This window comes from Orcinus orca, chromosome 1 (assembly GCF_937001465.1).
Source record: "Orcinus orca chromosome 1, mOrcOrc1.1, whole genome shotgun sequence".
Lineage (NCBI taxonomy): Eukaryota > Metazoa > Chordata > Mammalia > Artiodactyla > Delphinidae > Orcinus > Orcinus orca.
The window spans coordinates 151,854,137-151,869,365 of record NC_064559.1 but is presented as its reverse complement, the minus strand read 5'-3'; the positions used below and the strand labels follow the sequence as shown (position 1 = coordinate 151,869,365).

Below are 15,229 nucleotides of genomic sequence, written 5' to 3'. Positions count from 1 at the left end.
TTAATATGATGAATTATATTAAAAGATTTTCACTATTCATACATTTATTCATCAACTTAGTACATATTTACTCAAAGTGCAAAGCTCTGTTCTAGGTATTGGAGAGACTGAGGTATTTAGAAAATCTAGATATTGGATTTATTGTGGCATGAATCCCACTAGGTTATGGAATATTATACTTTAATATATTGCTGTATTTTATTTGCCAGTGTTTCATTTAGGACTTTAGGGGTAATTTCCCAAATGAGAGTGGTCCATAGTTTTCTATTTTTGTGTTTTCTTGGCTCTTCGTTTCAATGTTAATCTGGCTTTGGAAACATAATTTGAAAACATCATTTAATTTTCCAAAGGCTCCTTCCTGCCTTCCTCTCTGAATGTCTGCCTGTCCATCTGTATTTTTTTTCTTTTCCTCCCCTTATTTCATCCTTCCCTTCCTTTCTTTTTCACTTTTTAAACTGATTTTTTTTCCCTTCTCTATCATTCTCTTTTTCCTTACAGCTTTTGTTTTTATTTCTACTTCTAAACCTGACAATTGCTATGAGCTGCTAAGCTACATAATAGGTTCTTATTATAATAATAAAACACATATACAAAAAGATGATTAAAGTTAAACAATTAGGACAGAACAAAACCAGTTAGAAAATATATACCAGTCATCTTGGCTGAGTTAATGGTCACAACTATGTACTAACATTAATTTTTGGCTTGTGAACCCAACAGTTCTCTTTGCCTCTAGGAATCTGAATTATCTATACATAATTGCATATATATTCAAAGATGTATTAAGTGTGTTCTCTGGAAACAACCTGTCTTTTAATAGGGAAGTATAGTGAATAGCTATAACTATTAAAATGATTGAGATAGTTCTGTACTATGTATGTATCTATCTATATAAATATAGATATGGAACAATCTTTAAGATGCACTATTACATGGAAAAAATCAGATATGTTTTTTGCTTGTATAAAAGAAATATTGTTGAATGAATATATGGGTGGATGAATAAGGGTAGGTAGGTATATATGTATGAATCAATACATTGCTTTTCCTATCTTGCTAGGCTACAGGAAAATCATTGGGAAATCAATTTCCAAACCTTTTCAGAGTTAGAAAAAATTCAATTATATGTCTCATAGAGTTTGTGGTTATGAAATTCCATGTTTGCTTCTTGGGACTAAGGATTATAGTGTGTAGCAGTGACAATACCACATAATTTTCTCTTTCTGGACTCACTTGAGAGCTATATTTTTTAGTCTCCCCTGCAGTTAAGCTGCGGCTATGGAATATAGGCAGAAATGATTTATATCACTTGTAGATCTGACCTTTTATTCAATTAATTCTAACTCTCTCCTCATGGCAACTACAGGGTTCATATCTTCCTAATGGAGTACCTAATGAGAGTCCCTGAACTACCTTTTAGAAGAGAGTTGACCAACCCACACTGATGTAAGCTATAAACAAACTTTCAGTGTGTTATAAAATGAGATTGAGGGGTAATTTGTTGCTGTAGCATAGACTAGCTCATCCTGACCAATATATACTGAAAAGGTTTCCTTTAGAACTGAGCACTTCCTAGGCAAATTTGTATGACAGGAGAAAGGCTTTGATTAAGAAGTCAGTATGGTGAAGAAACCAAAAATAGAGATTCTGCAGAGAGGAGATTTGTATAAAATTATTCTGCTTTAGAAATTCTGAGAATTTAAGATTGGAATTATGACTTCTTAGGGGTGAAATTTTGCCTGGAACATATCTGAGTTTCCAACGTTGCCAGGAGAATAGATTTTAAGTATGAAGTCATCAGCCTCCCCCAGAGGGCTCTTCTTTATGCCATCTAAGTCCAGACTTAGAGATGATTTGAGATGCTAGATATGTCTCTGAAGAGTTACCTTGGAGGAAATAAAACATTTAAGATTTATTACATATTTGAAACATGAGCAAGTTTAAACAATTTTCCCTTTATTATAGCAATTCCTGATTACAACTTTAAACAAACTACTTGAAATAAAAATAAGTTAAAATATTTAAAAATTTTCTACAATTATAAAAACAATTACATACAAGAAAGTAAGACAGAACACACTGAACAAGGCTGTTAATCTGAATACTAAATGTCCAAAAGTCATAAATGAATCAATAGACTGAGCTTCATAAATCTGACGGTACCAGGGAGGCAAAGAAAAAAAAAACATGATGATACAGAGGAGGTAAAGGAGGAGAGAAAAGGAAGAAGGCAGAGATATCTTGTTGGATAATCAGACTATATATATTTTAGTCATAAAATATATATAGCCTCATAAAATATATATAGCCTCAAGCCATTGAACCAGAAGCACATAACTGTAGTAATACAATGATAACAATAAAAATGTGCAATTATGTAGTTTGTTAGATCACCCTCTTTTCCCCTTTCAGAGGGCGATGTCCTCTAACCTATGTTAGGCACAATGTCTAGTCTTCCTTTCCTCCCTGTGCCTTCTCCAGAACATTCCTATAGCACATAAGCTTGTGCCATCACTTCTGACTTTGCTGTGGGCTTCCTTCTTGCACCACTGATCACTGACTTGCACTCCAAGTGATATATTTGTGCTTTATCTTTATGAGAAATCAGGGGCAGATGGAGGAATACAGTTATTCCTTTACCACTCCCAAAACTAGCATATTCAATGGTGTGAATATATGATTATCGGTCTACTGAGGGACTAGTGCCATTTCAAATGGGAACTAAAATGTAGGAACAAAACTATTAGATTCCTAGATAATTTGGTTTACCCCTGGAGTCTTAAAAGGTATTTAGACATAGGCCTTTCAAAAGGAGATGGGTATGGGGATTACCCTACTTTATTCTTTTGTTAAAGTTAGTTAACATACAATACTATGTGCCGTATCTCTGAAAAGGATACCAGAGTCTTGAAAGAGCTACACTGAGCTTTAGTGTCAGTTATTATACAACCACAGTAACAACCTGCCCAACCGAACAAAGAAATATTCATGGCCCCAAATAACTACTCTGATGACCATTAGAGGCATACAAATTTACTCTCTTACCAGTGGACAATCATCTAACTTTATCAGGCTTTCACAAGTACTTTATGTTTTTTCAAAGAAATTTTGTAATTAAGAAATTACAGTAAAACAAAACAAATTTAAAAACCAAAAACACAGGGTTACTGAGCTCTGTGTGTCACATTGTCTTATTATAACTCAATAAATTCCCTTCCAAAGTAAAGTTAAAATGAACTGGAAGAACACATACTGATGATCTGGTCTAACCACATAATTTTATACATGAAGAAACTGAAGCTAAGAAGCATAAAGGACTTACTTAAGGTCACACAGACAATGGTAGGTTCAGGTCTGAAATGTGAATGACACATCAAGTAAGCAAATATTTACTCTGACTGCTAGATCTCTTTGTAATCCCCAAATCCTAAAACAGTATACCTATCAGATTTGGTTTGTTCTGGAATGTCATGTCCTTTTTTTAAGTAAATGAACTAGTTTATTGATGCATTCAAAACTTTTTTTTTGTATGTCTGTGTGCCATGAGGTATGCTAAGCATTGCTGTACTTGGTAGGACAAAATCAAAACAAACCCCCAAACTGTGAATTTTAAGGACATGGAAAAGGATATGTAGTCACTTCCTTAATAAAGATAATTAATTCAGCAAAAATTATAGCATCCTTGCTGTGTGCCAGACACTGTTCTAGGTTCTGGGGAATATATCTGTGAACAAGGTAAAGCCTCTGGTGGCAGGTACATAAAATCTGGGGATGAAGCAAAAATGAATGAGCAATTATGAAACAGTTAGTGCTGTAAAAGGTTAAAGCAAAGAGGCCCCTGAGGGCCCCCCAAAAGGAACATAACCCCAGCTTTGGAGCGGTGGGGAGGTAAGGGAATTTCCCTGGAGCAAGGAATGCAAAACAAATGTCCAACAGGTTAATATCTATGACTTAAAAGGCAGAGGTTTTTCTGTGAAATTAAATTTGAGCAGATGACATAGGATAGTATTTGCTTTCCAGTTTGAAGTGGTTCTCACTGTCTACTGAAATGATTTGCTAAAAGTCTTTTAAGAAATGGAAAATAGTAGTTTTAATCTAATACTCCACTACTTTGAGTCTGTCATAAGAAAATAATCTAAAGGGCTTCCCTGGTCGGTGCAGTGGTTAAGAATCCGCCTGCCGGGCTTCCCTGGTGGTGCAGTGGTTGAGAGTCCGCCTGCTGATGCAGGGGACACAGGTTCGTGCCCCGGTCCGGGAGGATCCCACATGCCGTGGAGCGGCTGGGCCCGTGAGCCGTGGCCGCTGAGCCTGCGCGTCCGGAGCCTGTGCTCCGCAGCGGGAGAGGCCACAACAGTGAGAGGCCTGCGTACTGGGAAAAAAAAAAAAAAAGAATCCGCCTGCCAATGCCGGGGACACGGGTTCGAGCCCTGGTCTGGGAAGATCCCACACGCCGCGGAGCAGCTAAGGCTGTGCGCCACAACTACTGAGCCTGTGCTCTAGAGCCCGCGAGTCACAACTACTGAGCCTGTGTGCCACAACTACTGAAGCCCGTGTGCCCATGCTTCCACAACCATAAAAGCCACCGCAATGAGAAGCCCGCACACTGCAACGAAGAGTAGCCCCTGCTCACCACAACTAAAGAAAGCCCACGTGCAGCAACAAAGACCCAATGCAGCCAAAAATAAATAAATTAAAAAAAAGTCTAAAAAAAGAAAACTAATTTATAGTCTTGAATATCTTTAGGATAGTGTTCACTGTAATGAAATATTGAAGACAAAGTAAATATTTACTAATAGAGGAAATGTTAGTTAGATTTGGTTATACTTATGCTATTATTAGAAATAATGGTTATGAAAATGGCATGAAGAGTAGCCTTTCTGCCTGTCACAGGAGGTAGAAATGGGGGGAGGAGACTACAGAGGGGCAAGAAAAAGACAAGAAGACCCAGGAAAAAGCAAAATATTTAAGCCAGAATCAGTCTAAGGTTTTCCTGAACATTGAAGCTTTTTGCTCATCTTAAATAGTGGTTTTCAAAAATAATTTTTGGAAGGGAAATATCTTTAATAAAAATGGTATTGTCTGTGGACATACAATATATAAGACTTATAAATATATGAAAGCAATATTTTATTAATAATGATTGATTTGAAAAATTCAAATTTTTAGCACTTATTGTACTTAAAATAAGTCAGTTAATGAGATCATTGAGACAGTTTTGATGGATTCAACAACCTGACATTGGGTTTTATGGATGACAGTTGCCATCTTCTGTTAGTCTCAGCTTCCATTTTATTTCTTTAGCTTTATTTTGGCTGTAGTATATGAAGAAACTTCTGATTGATCCCAGTGAAAAAGTGACATGCTTGTAAAGCTTTATAGAAGCAAACATATACAATTCGTAAAAAGAACAGGACAAAGACTAATCAATTGCACACTTAAAAGAAGGTTAAGTATGTGCTTAGAATTGGCAAGAAGATCTGTATTCTGACACTAAACAAAGGCACGTTAGTTTGGCAGCCCTTATTAAGTGGTATCCTCCAATATGTTGGAAATTTGTTGCAAAACACGTTTGAGTAAGTATGTTGGAGTTTATTTTAGTGCGTAATATAGCTTAAAAACACATGCATATACTGTATATGAAAAATGAAATCTAATCAAACATATACTCTCTGAAGATGGAAATTATTATATACATTGCATCTTATTTGAATGACAATTTTCATAAGTATTATAGCATGTGTTTTCTTTGCCAGGAAATGATATTTATTATAAATAAGATGCAGATAATTTGAGGAAAAGTTATGGAGAAAGCTATTCTAAAAAACTGTAGTACTATAAACCATTGTACCTTCTCCCAGATTCCTGTCTCCAGCACATATAATAAATGTCAGTGGGATAATAAATCTACAGGTGTTCATGGAGAGAGCAAAATGAGCTGGGGAGCAAGGACACATTTATGTCAAGGAACAGAAAGGCGTAGAGTTGGGCTATGCAGTTGAAGAGGAAAGGACTGGGAAGGTGATCTCAGGCTGGAGGACGGCACATAAAAGATGGAATAGTCTGACTTAGGGGGAGTAATGGGAGGGGATTTACTGTCCTATAACAAATAACTATAAAATTGACAAAATATACAAAGTGATTGTTTTCAGGTGTTGAGCAACCTGCAGAGCAGAGTAGCCGTCCTTGAGAGAAGGGAAACACTGGAGGTGAACTTGGCATTCATCCAGGTTTTCTGCCTTTTTGCCTTTCCAAGGCATGGAACAAAGGAGTGGAGCCTAAAAAGCAAAGATCTTGTTGGGCACAGGAAACAGAGATCCCAGTATGGGAAGGCTGATGTGTTTAGAATTTGTAGAGAAGTGTCCCAGGGAAGGGTGTTTCTCTGTACAGAGAAGGAGCTCTGAGAATCTTCATAGGGTTTCCTTGAGTTTTGGCTGAATGCTAAGCTATACATGTGCAGGATGACTATGAGGTCTTACAAAGAACATATGCAAGGCTTTCTGAGAAGAACAGAGATTCTGGAGCTTGCACAGTGTTGAGAGATATTGTTTTTCTGACCAGCTAGAATACCCTAAACATTTAGTTGAAACTTCAGAATGGCCATACTTTAGGAGTAGGTTTACTGTAACCTAGAATGAGGGTTAATCTAGATCTGCTGTAACAAAGCCCAACAGGGTCAAGTGAACTTGGCAGTAAATTGACTGGTTTCCAAAGCAAAACTCAACATCCTTTATAGGAAGACAATATAATCCAGTCACTGAACAACATAACATTCACAGTGTCCAGCATCCACTAAAATAATCATTAACATGTAAAGAAGCAGGGAAATGTGACCTGTGACAAATAGAAAAATCGCTTAATAAAAACAGGGCAAGAAATGATAGAGATAATAAAATTATTAGACAAGGATTTAAAAACAGTATATATGTATACACACATATATATATATATATATATTTCCTTATTATGTTCATGTATTCTTATAAATCCCTGACTAAGGACTACATGAACATAATGGGAAATGCTAGAAATACCAAAGAACTGAATGGTACTCACAGAGCTAAGAATACAATACCCCAAATGAAAAATTCATTGGATGGGATTAAGAGCAGATTAGACATTGCAGAAGAAAAGATATGTGAGTTTTAAAAAACATAGCAACAGAAATTATCAAAGATGAAGGATGACAAAAAAGACTGAAATAACATGAAAAACATCTCAATTACCAATGAGTGGGGCAGGCTTCACAGGTGTGCAACCTTTCCTGACACATAGATTCTACATTAAGAAAGGGTTATCACTTGGTTTAATGTTCTGCTGTTGCCTCTTGAAATTTTTAAACAATTTTTGAATGAGGGATCCCTCATTTTAATTTTGCACTGGGCCCTGCAAATTATTTAGCTTTTGCTGCCTAGAGGATAATACTAAACCATCTGACATGCATGTAATATTTGGAATCTTAGAACTGATAGGCAGTGGGGGGTGTAGCACAAAAAGTATTTTAAAAAATAATGGTTGTAATTATTTCCAAATTCCTACTGGTCCAAGAAGCTCAACGAAACTAAATCACAAAGAACATGAAGAAAAGTACTCCACGGATAATCATAATCAAGTTGCTTAAAACCAGTCAGAAAGAGAAAAATTAGACGTTAAAATGGTGGGATGGTTAATTTTGTCTGCCAACTTGACTGGGCCATAGGCTTCCCAGATATTTGGTTAAACAATTTTTTGGGTGTTTCTGCAAGGGTGTTTTTGGGTGAGATGAACATTTAATTTAGTAGACTTTAACATTCTATTACATTAACATTTTAATCAGTAGAGTAAGGCAGATTACCCCTCATAATGTGGGTGGCCTCATCCAATCAGTTGAAAGGCTGACTAGAACAAAAAGGCTGATCTTTCTCTAGGTAAGAGAGAATTCTACAGCCAACTGCCCTGACTTCATCTGCGACATCGCCTCTTCCTGCCTGATGGCCTTGCAACTGGATCATCTGCTCTCACTAGGTCTCCCATACCATAGACCTGCCCTGAAGATTTTGGATTTATCAGCCTTCATAATCATATGAGCCAATTCCTTATAGTAAATCTCTATCTGTCTGTCTGTCTATCTAGTTATCATCTATTTATCAATCTCCTGTTGGTTCTCTGGAGAACTTTAATACAAATGCTATTCTTGGAAAAATGTTATCTGTCTCAGAAAAGTGGTTCCAGTGGTCAATAAGAATTTGATGTTAAGAGGCATGTGAAGAGGTTAAATAAACTTATTTCATGAAATCTGAAGGTGGAAAAAAGTAATATTTTAAATATAATGTGTTAATTTACAGGGCATGTGATTTAAAATAAATATGTAACCAAATAAATCAAATATGCACATATTTACTTTTAAAGTTTATATTCTTATTAGTATACATATATTCAATCAGGCTTTTATTCTCCTTTTTATTGTGTTTGTATTCTAATTTGGATAATGAAAGATTATCTTATCTTCTGATATTCTGGGTTGAATTATATTCAGGCAGGCATATGTGGTAATTTCATTGAGCTATAGTTGTCTTACATGTAATAGGGAAATAAAATAGTACCTACTCCTTATGGGTATTTTGGGAATGAAATGAGATAATGAACATAAAATGTTTAGTGTAGTACCTGGTACATAGTTATTATTCAGTAATTATACATATATATATATATTTTTTTCTTTAAAAGCCTGTATAAGGATGGAGTTAAAGAATCAGCAGAGTTAAGTTAATTTTTTTTTGCAACGGTTGGAAAATTGTTAGCATTCAGATAATTGAAGCTAGGTTCTGTTACTTCTGCATGTGAACCCAAGGACATATTTTTCACTGTGTATTATTTGTTGGGAAAATGTGATTTTTCTATTATTCTTCCCTTTGGCTAGAAAAAGCAGCTGGAGTAATGAGCTTATTGCTCTGTGAAGAAGAGATTATTAATTCTTACTGTAAGCCTGAGAGAAAGGATATAAGTTGCATCAATTTGGGGGGAATATATTAGGTATTGTATAATTATAATTGATTTTAGGAACAATTTATCTTGCTTCTCTATCAGCAGGATAAGCCTCCTCTAAAAGGCCCTAACAATGACATTTCAGACACAAAACATCACTCTTGCATCTAAATTTTGACTAAAAAGTTATAACTGTGTATTTTTATTAACAATTGTATTCAATTATATAATATATAATTATACTAACTATATTAATTACATAATTATATTAACAATTATATTTATAATTTAACAATTTATTCTGATTCTAACTTACCCTTGTAAAATTTCTACCAAGATGACTTTTAAAAGTCATGTAAAAGCTTTTGTATAAAAACCACTCAAGGTACATTCTCTACAGTAACAATATGAGTATCTTATTTGTTCATTTATTCACTCACTGGTTTTTGGTGTCAACAATGTGGAAGAATGTTGCAAGTGTCACAGAAAAGTGCATAATTATGGTTTCTTTTCTCAAGGAACATGGAGATCTTTTTAAATCTCCACACTGGAGTAGACTGCCTCCTCAACACATTTGCCCTCTATCACATTACTCAGTATTTCTCTTCATAACATATCTGAAAATATATAAGTTCCTTGAATGTGGGCAGTCTTTTCCCCTAGAACAGTGCCTGGCACTAGATGGTACTCAATAGATACCTGTTTGTTGATAGATGATTTTACCGGTATCTATCTATGAGGTAGTTATTTTTACTTTTGCCTTTTTACAATTGAAAAATAGGCACAAAGTATTTAAATTATTAGTTCAAAGTCACATGGCTGGTAAAATGTTAGAGTGGAGATTTGATCCCTGTTATGTGAAGATGCATAAATAGTGCTGCAAAGGTGCAAAAGGTTAGAAATGGTGACTAATTCTTTTTGGTTGTGTTATAAGTGACAAATAGGAAATAAATGCTTAAAATGTAAGTTGTTTCACATACTAGAAGGTCTTAAGCACCAAATTGAAGAGTTTGGACTTGATTCAGAAAGCAAAAGAGATTTTTAGAGCATGCTCTGCTTTTATTGCTTTGATTTGCACATACTGACTCATTGCCCAGTTCCCTTCTGCCTACTTCTTCATCTCCTTTATTGAGTACTGAAACCAACATTTCATATTCCTGTGGTAAACATTTCTGGGACTGGACATATTTTCTTGTCTCTATATTAAATAATACTGAGGACAAGCAAAAATAACTTGGCTACTTGTTCCATGAAATACATGCTCCTGGAAGGTAAGATGATGAACTAGCTAATTAATTTATTTACCAAGACAAACAGCTTCATCATCTAGACTGGCTTCAAAGCCAATCCACAATTATGTCATAAACTCTGCCTATTCCCATCTAGTTCCCTGCCTTCCTAGACCCACCTTAAAGGCACTGAGCCCAGGTCTCAAAATCCTTTATCTTTCCCTGCCTTCACTCTTCTAAGATACTAGTAAACTTTTGTCAAGGTGGTGTTATCCCTTACTGAACTGTCTAATAAGTGTAGCTTTGTTTGATCTTCAGGTTTTTCTGATGGACTTTCAGGGACCTGACAATTGACATTTCATGCCTACTTTTTATAATAATCCGCTGAAGCATCATTTGCCTTGGTAAGTTTGAGATGTCCTCTTTAGTTCCTTGCCCAGGAACAGTTAGTGCTCCCCTCTTGTGCCCCTTACCTCCTTATACATACTTCCATACTCTGTCAGAGTGCAATCCTGCTGTTAGACTGGGAGTCCCTAAGGGCAGTCACCATGACTTTATCATTGTATGCTCTTAGCGCTGCCTTAAACATAGAGTGGGTGCTCAGTGATGTTGACTTACTGACTGCTGTACTGAATGAATGAATAAATGAGGAGCTGCACTCTACCAAGTGCAGGCAGAGAGATTTACCATAAGGAGATCAGCAAAAAGGTGACTGCAAGTTTATTAATGAGGTAATGAGTACTGGTGAATAGAAGTGAGTAGCCCCTCCCAAGATGAATCAAATTAGGAAAGTCCAAGTACCATTGGGAAAATTCCAAGGACCAATTGAAGAGAAAAAGCAGTCATATTTCTTTAAGTGGTTTTCAACCCTGGCTGTATATTGAAATAAGCAAGTATTTTTTAAAAAAAATCCAGTGCCTTCTTCCTGAGTGCTACTCTCACCCCACCACTCTGATTTAATTTGGTCTGTCATGAGGCAGGACATTAGAATATTTTAAATATGATACTGAAGCCTCTAAGAAGCAGTTAAAGTTGGGAAGCATTGGTCTAAATGCTCAGTATTGCTATTTATTTTTATTTCTTTGACATACTCTAAGCCCAGTGATTCTCCAGGAGGTGTAGTTAGTAAGAGGACAGGTGAGATCCTTCTGCCAGAGAAGCTTAGCAGAATTTTGTGAGGAAGACATGGAGTGATGGTTTGGTAGTTTAAAAAATATGTTCATAGGTTTGTGGGTTTATTTCTGGGCTTTCTATCCTGTTCCATTGATATATATTTGTTTCTGTGCCAGTACCATACTGTTTTGATTATTGTAGCTTTGTAGTATAGCATGAAGTCAGGGAGCCTGATTCCTCTTGCTTAATCTATGACAGAGGAGGCAAGAATATACAATGGAGAAAAGACAGTCTCTTCAATAAGTGGTGCTGGGAAAACTGGACAGCTACATGTAAAAGAATCAAATTAGAACATTCTCTAACACCACTCACAAAAATAAACCCAAAATGGATTAAAGACCTAAACGTAAGCCTGGATACCTTAAAACTTTTAGAGGAAAACATAGGCAGAACACTGTTTGACATAAATGGCAGCAATATGTTTTGGGATCTGTCTCCTAGAGTAATGAAATAAAAACAAAAATAAACAAATGGAGCCTAATTAAACTTAAAAGCTTTGGCACAGTAAAGGAAACCATAAACAAAATGAAAAGACAGCCTACAGAATGGGAAAAAATATTTGCAAATGATGTGACCAGCAAGGGATTAATCTCCAAAATATACAAACAGCTTATATAGTTCAACATCAAAAAAACAAACAACCCAATCAAAAAATGGGCAGAAGATCTAAATAGACATTTCTCCAAAGAAGACATACAGATGGCGAAAAGGCACATGAAAAGATATTCAACATTGCTAATTACTAGAGAAATGCAAATCAGAACTACAGTGGGTTATCACCTCACACTGGTCAGAATGGCCATCATCAAAAAGTCTACAGATAATAAATGCTGGAGAAGGTGTGGAGAAAAAGGAATCCTCCTACTCTGTTGGTAGGAATGTAAATTGGTACAGCTACTATGACGAACAGTATGGAGTTTCCTTAAAAAACTAAAAATAGAGCTACCATATGATCCTGCAATCCCACTCCTGGGCATATATCCAGAGAAAACCATAATTTGAAAAGATACATGCACTCCAGTGTTCACTGCAGCACTATTTACAATAGTCAAGACATGGAAGTAACCTAAATGTCCGTCAGCAGATGAATAGATAAAGAATATTACTCAGCCATAAAAAGGAATGAATGACATTTGCAGCAACACAGATGGACCTAGAGATTATCATAGCAAATGAAGTAAGCCACAGAGAGAAAGACAAATATCATATGATGTCACTTATATATGGAATTTAAAAAATGATACAAATGAACTTATATACAAAACAGAAATATACTCACGGACATAGAAAACAAACTTATGGTTACCAAAGGGGGAAGGTGGGGAGGGATAAATGAGGAGTTTGGGGTTAACATATACCCACTACTATATATAAAATAGGTGACCAACAAGGACCTACTGTGTAGCACCAGGAACTATACTCAATATTTTGTAATAACCTATAAGGGAAAAGAATCTGAAAAAATATCAGTGAATCACTTTGCTGTACACCTGACACTAACACAACATTGTAAATCAACCATACTTCAATTAAAAAAATATTCAATATGCTCAACTTTTTTAATTTTGAAAAAGAAAAAAAATTATTGTTTGTGTAATTTAACTTATGAAAATTAAATGCTGGTAAAAAACCAAAATACTGCAGTTCTCAGTAGAGGCATGCTCCTTTGGGGTTTCTTAGAACTGTTTTTTTTGTGTGTGTGGAAGAGACTTGAAATGTGACTGTTTATCAAAAGACAACAATGTTTAAAAGATTGTAAAACTTTGTCTTTGCCCCTAGAGTTAGAGTAAATATGTATGTGCTCCTTTGTGCTCCTGTCGCAGTTTCTACTTATCTTTTATCTGCACTTATCAGTATGCTTGGTTTGGAAACTTCTGCTTAGTTTTCTATTCCCCCCATTAATTTGTAAGTGTTTGAAGGGAAGCAGGATTATAAATCTATCTCTTTATTCCCAGATTTCCCAGATTCAGTGCCTATTTACAGTCTATAGGTGTTGGTTGATTGATTAGAAAGAGTGAGAGCCAATAAGGAATGATTTAGCTCTTGCTAAATCGTTTGTCTAGATTTAGCAAGAGCATGTTGCAAATGAGGTCACAGATGTGGGTTTAATGCTGGATCAGGGCCAGATGGTTACTCAAAGAAATTGTCCCATGACCTTGTAACTGTCCCTTAAATCTAGGCAGCTGCTTTGCATATATTGGTGCATTAGAGAAAAATCTTGCCACTATTAACAGAGAATGAGTCCTAGAAATGGTGGTTACTATCACCATTGTATCAAGGTCAACTCCATCTGTTTTCTCCTCTGTAAATTAGAGAACATTACTTCTTATAGAGTAGTTGTGAGGATTGAATGCATTAATGTGTGAGAAAGTATCTAAAATAATATTTAGAAAGTTTTCACTAATTGCCCTTGAAAGAGAGCAAGTTTGCCACGATATTGACATTTGGGCAGAGACATTTTAGAAAGGATCAAAGACTCAGAAGAGTTGTTGAACTATACGGATTTTAAGTCTCCGTCCTTAAAATGAGATTGTATTATTTTATCTCTTTTATTTCAAACATAATGAAGGTAAAGTACAGAAGGATAAAAAATTTACCATATGGCCATCTCTTACTCATCTTTTGGGATTCAGCTAAGACATCATTACTTCAAAGAGGACTCCTCAGATAGCACTTCTTCTAATCCACGTTCTCCCCCCAGCACTCTATTGTTCTTATCACAAGTTGTAACTCTATTTAATTATTTACGTGATTATTTATTCAATGTCTTTGTTCCACACTAGATTACAAACTACCTGAGGGTAGAATCCAGGTATTTTCCTCCCCATAATATATAACCGCCCAGAGACTAGCACAGTCCTTGGCTCACAGAAGGCTCTCAAATATTTGTTAGATGAATACACGTCTAATTAATTAGTGAATTAATTATAATCTATTTACTCATGTCAACTTACAAAAGGGATTTGAAATGTGTAAAGGGTAATGTATTATCCATTCATTTACTCATTTATTATGGTTTTATTTTTACTGGAAATGTTAATTAATATAAAGTTTTTACATCTGGCTAATTGTTTTCTCTTTTACTACTACTTCTGTCATTATTCTTGGCGACTACAACAGCAATGAAAATGCTTAGTTCAACACTCTGGCCCCTGAGGTCCATGATTTCCTTAATTCTATTGTCCTATTCTATCCCACCTTAGTTACCCCTGTGGAACTTACCCTAGACCACTTCTTTTCACACTACAGATTCTGATGCCTCAGTAGGGCTGGAAAATAATTTACTAAGTAGAATTTTTAAAAGGAATGGAATAGAATTGAAAACTGAGTATGTTTAAGGATTGGCATTGTTTTGTAAAAATTTGTATATGTATACCAACTATCATGTAAAATTCCTTTCTTTCTAAGGATTGTGCTCAAAAAAATTTGTAAAATACTGCTCTAGGCATCGTCATCATCAGTAATTGCAGTGCCTCTGAAACCTCAGTTTTAAGCAGCCTACTTTTTGTTCACTACTGCTTTCCTTCCTAGCTCCTTTACTCCAGTAGGTCCACCTGAACATTTTATTATCCCAGCCAGGCTCCCAATTCATTGACTCCAACACTTTTTTACTCTGCAGTGTTTCCTCCTTCTCACTTTTCTCCTTGCTCAGGTTAGACTCCATGGTCCATCACATTCATTATAATCAGCCTCAGTTCCCTTTCACGGCTTTCCTTCCATCTCACTCAACTGGCAAAACTATTTATCTGCTGACTGCATACTGTATGTGATAAGCCTGGAATGTGGGTGCAGTTTTGGAGACAAACTTCCGTGAACTGGTCTCACTTTGCATTTATGATCACAAATCTCAAGTGAGGCTTTAGAAT

The 15,229-nt window shown here is 35.7% G+C and overlaps 1 long non-coding RNA gene across 2 annotated transcripts in view; it reads right to left on the bottom strand.

The window, feature by feature from the left end:
- Positions 1-718: 718 nt before the first annotated feature.
- Positions 719-15,229, bottom strand: part of LOC117196965 (uncharacterized) — a 35,076-nt gene continuing 20,565 nt past the window's right edge. Inside the window, exon 3 of one of the 2 annotated variants that reach the window (XR_004477413.2) lies at positions 719-1,886. This is a non-coding gene — a long non-coding RNA (uncharacterized LOC117196965). The remainder of the gene's footprint in view (positions 1,887-15,229) is intronic. The other variant, XR_004477414.2, reaches the window with a different exon arrangement.